Here is a 6,767-nt window from a genome sequence, read left to right as displayed (position 1 = left end):
GTCCATGGGAAAAAGGGCAAAGTCAAATTTCCCTATAAGTTGTGTGAAGGCAATCACCCCATTCACCATTATCCTCTTATGGATGAAGCTTCCAAATAGTTGGAAATCTTACATCTTCTCAACATCGTCTTTTGACTCGGTATCAAAATCTTTCCCCTCATCCTTCACTAGTTGATCTAGTGATTGATCAAAAGTAATCTTTGGTCAACCTAATAGTCTCTAATAGTGAATCTCATGAGTTCATTCTCGACCAACCATTGGTTGAGAAAATGGTAGACGTCGCTTCACCTTCATTTAACCATACCTTTCAAGTAGAGAGTGAAACTCATACTGCTTAGGTTCTTCTGGATTCTTCAATTTTGAATGAACTGGAGGGAAATCCTCTTGTTCCAGAGGTGCATGAGAGCATTTCTATTGTTCTCATAGTACAAGACGGGAACTCTCACATTCGTATGATGCCCCCCCTAGTAGTTTAGTCACTTCTTTTTATTGGAGTTGACTGGAAGGATATCTCCTCCAATGTTATGTGCCTTTCTAGATTACAATACAGGATTATAATATGGCCGTACTGAGCACAGTCATAGATGAGGCTGCATTTGTTAGTATTATGTTCTCAATTTCTTATCAAGCTTTAGGTTCTTCGTAGCTTATCCCTATCACCCAGAATATGTTATCTTTCAATAAAGGAACCAGTAAACCATTATGGATCCTTCCTAAGTTTCCTATTACTTTAGGAGGAAATATGGTCTATATAGACATGATGGTTGTCCAAGGCCCATTATATTTTAATCTACTTCTTGGCCATGACTATGTTTATGTCATGGGAGCTCTTGTCTCTTCTCTCTTTCATATGATGTGTTTCCCGCATGAAGGAAGAATTTTGATAATTGATCGACTTACATTCATTGGTACTACATCATCTCCCCATCAAACAACATCCCTAAATGATTCTTATGTTTAAGCAGTATCGCCTCTGCCACAGGTTAATTATGTGGCCACGTGTTCCATGCCCACATCTATTGGTGATCTAGTAGGTGATGTAGTACGCCATAAACTTGGGGCAATGGAGCTCAATTTTTCCATTGGATCTTTGGAAATGTATTCCTTCCAAAGTGTTGTTCTCCCATATGATGAGAACCTCTTGGAAGCCATGGCCTCTTTTGGTCTGTGATCAAAGGTGTTGGAGTAGAGTTCCTTGTCTTATGTCAAGCTCATTAAAAAATAAAACAAGGACCATGAGGATAGTTCTTTTACTTTGTCAACCTCATTAAAGAATGAAATAGCTTCCCATGAGGATAGTTATTTTACTATGTCAACCTCGTTAAAAAAATGAAATAGCTTCCCATGAGGATAGTTATTTTACTTGTTTCAAGCTTGTTAAAAAATGAAACAAGGTGTCATGAGCATGGTTATTTTCTTGTGTCAAGCTCGTTAAAAAATGAAACAAATCCCCTTCCATTTCAATTCTTTCATTAGATCTCGTAAAATCTTAGTCGATTATTTCACTTGATCTCGTAAGTGAACCTTCATTCCATCCACCTGTTAGTAACTAGTAGTCTACTTAGGTGAATGAAATCAAGCTTGGGAGGCATGTACATCAAATTGACTCATTATGTTGGGGGCATGAAACTTATGTCAAGCATAGTTTATCTTTGTTTCAATCTTGTGTAAAAATGAAACCGTTCCCACTTTACCTCTCATGATTGCCATCTTCATCAGCCTGTTTTGCTAGATGAGCCTTGATTTTTTAGTCTATCGTCACCATCTCTTTAACGGATCATATGCTTTCACTTGGTTTTTGTAACCTTTTTGGAGACTAGTATTATTAGCCATCTTATTAACCTTTTCATGTTTTTAGCAGTTCCATAATGACCGGAACTAGTTGCTATCCTTTTATACCACTCGTTCTTCCAGGCAGAGTCATCTTTCAACTCCTTTCTGACTCTCGAAATATGAAAATATTTTCGAGTACTTTTCATTTCGAACCTGTTAAAGTAAATGAAATGACGTCTACTTAGTATAAGCTTAACCCTTTTCCAAACTAAGATAGAATATTGTACAAAAATGAATACCTTAGTTGAACATGGCTAAGACATTCTCTTGGATATTGTTTTCTACCTTTTCGGGTTTAAGAGATAATTTATGAAAAAGGACCTTTGGAATTTTATTTTCCACTTCTCTTTCAAACTCTCTAAACATGAAAAATATATTGGGTTTCCCCTTTATTAGACTCGTGAAACATAAATGACGCAAGACTTGTCACAATGACGAGACCGAGTTTCTCCTTCGTAGGGATATTAAAAGTTACTACGGCGGATTCACCCGAAGGATGAATGTATATGGAAAGCATATGTTATCCCCTTCAAGCTTGTGATAAAAAATAATGGGGTACTCACTAGAAATGGTGGGGGAAAAGTGAAAGAGATTATCTATTGTATTTTGTAAAGGCAGCATGTCGCTCTTGAATGTGACACTCATTTGTTGCTCATGACAGGATTCGGACATCCTCACTTAGTCACTTGCCTTCCTGGGATTGGGAAATCCATTTTTCCTCTCATATGATTTTACCACTTTGTCATCATGACCTATGATCTCATGTTTAGTCAAATGTTTCCAAACTCTGGATTCGTGTCGCCGATATGTTCAAGGGAAGTCCAATTTGTAGTTTTTTTACCACATATACATTGTTTGACTTTCTGCCATAGCCTTGGATCACACTTGTGTACTTTACTACATCCTTTGTTTAGTGTCGATGATGTTGGATTCATTATGGCCCTCCTTCGATGGATCACTTCCTATCGATTTCGTCTCTTTATCTAGGAAGATGATCTAGAAACTCCCTTCCAGTACCATAGAGGTTGCATGCCTCAATGGCAGGTTCTTCGCATTCGGCAAAATGAGACACAATATCTCTTGCACTGTCAATGAAATAAACCTGCACCATTGGTTAATACACAATCCCATTCCTTGGCACTCGTGGACACCGCAGCATGGGCTTAATACTATCAGAAGTGGGAGTTAAAGGTTGAGGATTGGAAGTCTAGGGCCTTCTTCATATACTGTAGAGGGCATCCATATTATATTCATACTGGAGACCTCAAAAAGCATATTAAAGAAAATTCATTCCCTACTCTTTAGTATCTGTAAGAGTTAAGCTTTGCTGCAGTTTTTATTGCTTTCTCACAAAATGGCATTTTTATGGCTTATTTCGTTGGTTCTCCTTTCAATGCTCCGAGTTGTGCAAGGGTCCAGGTGGCCCAGTGATCATGTTATGCTTTATGGTGGCGGTGATGCTATAAGCAAAATGGAAGGTGCTTTTGTCGATGGGGAGCTATTCTCCTTGGGAGGTGCCCCAAATTAATATCAATCTCAGCACAGGAGTAGAATTTTCAATTTCAACAGGCACAAAGAGGGAATAACTAAGATAGTTTCTCTGCAAGCACTACTGTGTTACCGTCATCTGAGAATACCTCCATTCTTAGCTCGCATAGCTTTTTCAATGGACCACCAACTGTCCCGGTTGGTTTAGATGCTTCCACTCCTCAAATTTCTATGCCGGGAATTAACCAACATGGCTTAACCATCCCTGTATTACCCGAAGGAGTTCCTCTAACTGTGTCATTAGTTTCTACTTCTGCTAGTTGTACCTTCCTTTGTCCGCCTAGTTATCGTAGTCCCTCCATCAGTTATGTCCCCCACCTAGTATGCCTTTTTGCAGCCTTGCCTATGCGAGTTGATTCTATTGTACCTGTTCAACAATGGTTTCAATTGCGGTGCTTGCTATGAAATCATGTGCAACGATGATCCTCAAACCATTTATAGGGGAGTCACTGAAACCCAACGTTATGCCAAGAAACCCAACGTATGGAAGCATATAAAGTTTGGAGAGAAGCATACAGCAGTATGCCAGGAAACCGAAGTAAGAGGAGTACGGCTTCCACTACATAGTGGGAAGAAGAACCGATGGATTTAGTATCTCCTGGCAGCTATAACCCTTCCCTTGGTACACAAGAACTACTATATAATGTTAACGATCTGCACAAATTTACCAATCAAGTGAAAAACGGATACATTGTTACCATAATGAAGACATTCCTGCAAAGGTAGGGAATTGCTAAAAATCGACATATCAATGGAGTGACACGTTTAGAAGAGAGGAAATGGCAGAGTCGTTACTCACCAGTCCTGACATACTAACTAAGGGTTGACAAACCATAAATTTCATAATAACGCTGATATTTAATTTGAAACTGACATGAATTCCGTAGAGGTAACATTTGAATGTGGAAGGAGAAAGAGCACACAACTTCTATTGGTTTCCATGAGCAAAGAAAATGGTAGTTAAATCGCAGAGATCATAGCTAGAATTTTGCTGAGAAAACATTCATGAAATGCACCACTGACGACAGAAATGACATGCACAGAGAGGTCACAAAACAAGTGGCTCAATTTGGGCAAGGCAGGAATTAACCTGCAACTCTGATACCATGTTAAACTCACATTGAATGTAAAAAACGAATGTGAAAGATAAGCATTGAATTGCTTATATTATTGACATAATATACATTTATAGTACATTGATGTGACCCTTGGATTCATACACCAGGTGGCCTCTTGGACTTTGGTAGTTGTTCACATTCCGTAGCAACCTATAGAGGATTAGGTGTCCAACAATTATGAGATCAAGATAGGGATACTTACCCCTTTACTTAGATAACTTGGATTATTTAATAGCCTCTGTGGTGGAGTTCCATAACACTATGCATGGACGATATTGGTTTTATACATTGATAGATGAAATTTCACATTAAGGAGAGGTTATGAACAAGTTGATTAAACTATGTACATCAAAGACATCCTAGTGAAATAACATATAAAGCTATTGGTTACCCATATATTATAATGTATGGTTGTTTCTTTATATGAACCTTTGGTAATGTCTAAATAATAGAAGTATAAACTGAAAATGTGAGGTTGTACCACACATGAACTTTGTTGATTAAAAAGTTCATTAATTCAAAAGGAAACATGTGTTGCAACCAAAAAAACGATATAGATTAAAAATAAAAAAAACTTAGCTATTAAAAATTAAGAAAGCAGTTATTAAAAATTAAGAAAGTAATTATTAAGAGAGTGTGTTGGAATAAGTAAATGTCAATGGATGTCATCCACAAATTTGTAAAGCACGTGTAAAAAACAAAAATACATCCAACACCAAAAGGAAATTTAACCTAGCCGCTCTCAATGGCGTCTGCCTACCCGCTTAAAGGTCAAAAGAGATACAGTATTACATAGACACGACTATTCCTGGACACCGCCACGAAAGAAGCAACAATTCACTGTAATAAATTATAGCCTAAGAGATTATGTAATTTTGTTGTGACGGGATGACTTATCCCTTGCCTGTTAGACGGAAATATAACGAACACGGCACTGGCGACGACAGTGATTGCCAAAGGTAGAACTTGAACCCACTTATGTATGCTGCTTTGAGCCGAGGGATACAAACACTGAACCACGTTTTTGTCTGTGAGAGACACAACAGCGAACACCAGAACAGCCAGACCAGCTGCCAGAAAATCCTTTAATCCAACTTTATAGTCGGATTCGTTTGAAGGCTTAGCTGTACTGCCAATGGTCACCAACCCACTCCTGGTTGCGATCCCGTAATGGACTTCACCATTTTTGTCTGTAAAAGTATCCGTGAATGAGAGAATGAAGCATACAATCCCAAGAATGCCCAGACAAATTGCCACCAAAATCTTATTGCTCTTTCCACAGTCTCCATTTTCTGAGAGAAGATTGGACAAGACCTGAAATACGAAAACCATACCCGTGGGCAGCGTTTTTGCAAAATTAGATACAGACGATAAAAGGTAACTTATAACCTTCGCGGTGGTTTTCTCGTTGTCACTAGCAGTGGAGTGCCCCATGCTTCGGTTTGTCTATGTAGTCAGTTTCCCAGGAATAATTGCGAACACCTCTGAATTTTCCTAGAAACAAGCTATAGCAAGCCGAATTTTGCAAGAAACACGCTATAGAAAGCCGAATTTTGCGAGAAACACGCTATAGAAAGCCGAATTTACCGTAAAGATCGAATAAAGCTTTCATATTGAAACTATAAAGATCGAATATCTTGGAAGTGGGATTTTTGCTGAAGGGCTTGGCTTCATATAAATCTATGTGGCTGATTTATATGAAAATCTCAAAGGCAAGGGCGTGTTCATATAATAAAATGGCTGAGATAATTACGTGGGGATCATAGCCACGCAATTACTTCATCCGTTTTCATTTGCTACGTACATTGTCCCTCATGGGCGTCGCTCAATTTTTCAAATTTGACTGTGATGGGCGGGGAGAATCGGATTCCATTGGCAATTTGGCACCATCACTAATTATTTTTACTTTTCTGAATTTGTCGACTCAATCAAGAAGATATGCGATCAGCCGTCCGAATTTCTTTGATTAAGATATGCACGTTGAATGTGTTGATGACGAAGGTAACAGTACTACTGTCACTAGAAGAGGTGTTAAATTGAAACCCGTAATCACGTAGTCCGTTCGTTTAAGCCGTGGAAATTGAAAAACTCCAATTCGTTAAAATGCACTAAACTGTTTTTATCGTTGATGGACGACTAGATGAGAGCGTTTGACAGTAATCCTACCATGGACCGACCGTTACATAAAATTGTTATGAAAGTCTGAAACGCCACGCCACGCCACGCTAGTAGATCATCATTCGGAATATATGAACGTGGAAGGACAGT

General features: G+C 38.6%; 1 pseudogene; it reads right to left on the bottom strand.

Moving 5' to 3' along the window:
• Positions 1-5,100: 5,100 nt before the first annotated feature.
• LOC149145215 (protein DMP4 pseudogene) lies at positions 5,101-6,213 on the bottom strand (annotated as a pseudogene).
• Positions 6,214-6,767: the final 554 nt, after the last annotated feature.

Source organism: Pinus tabuliformis, chromosome X, assembly GCF_031772625.1.
Source record: "Pinus tabuliformis cultivar Carrire ecotype Pingquan chromosome X, CPIR1, whole genome shotgun sequence".
Classification (NCBI taxonomy): Eukaryota; Viridiplantae; Streptophyta; class Pinopsida; order Pinales; family Pinaceae; genus Pinus; species Pinus tabuliformis.
This window is presented reverse-complemented; position numbering and strand designations above follow the sequence as displayed.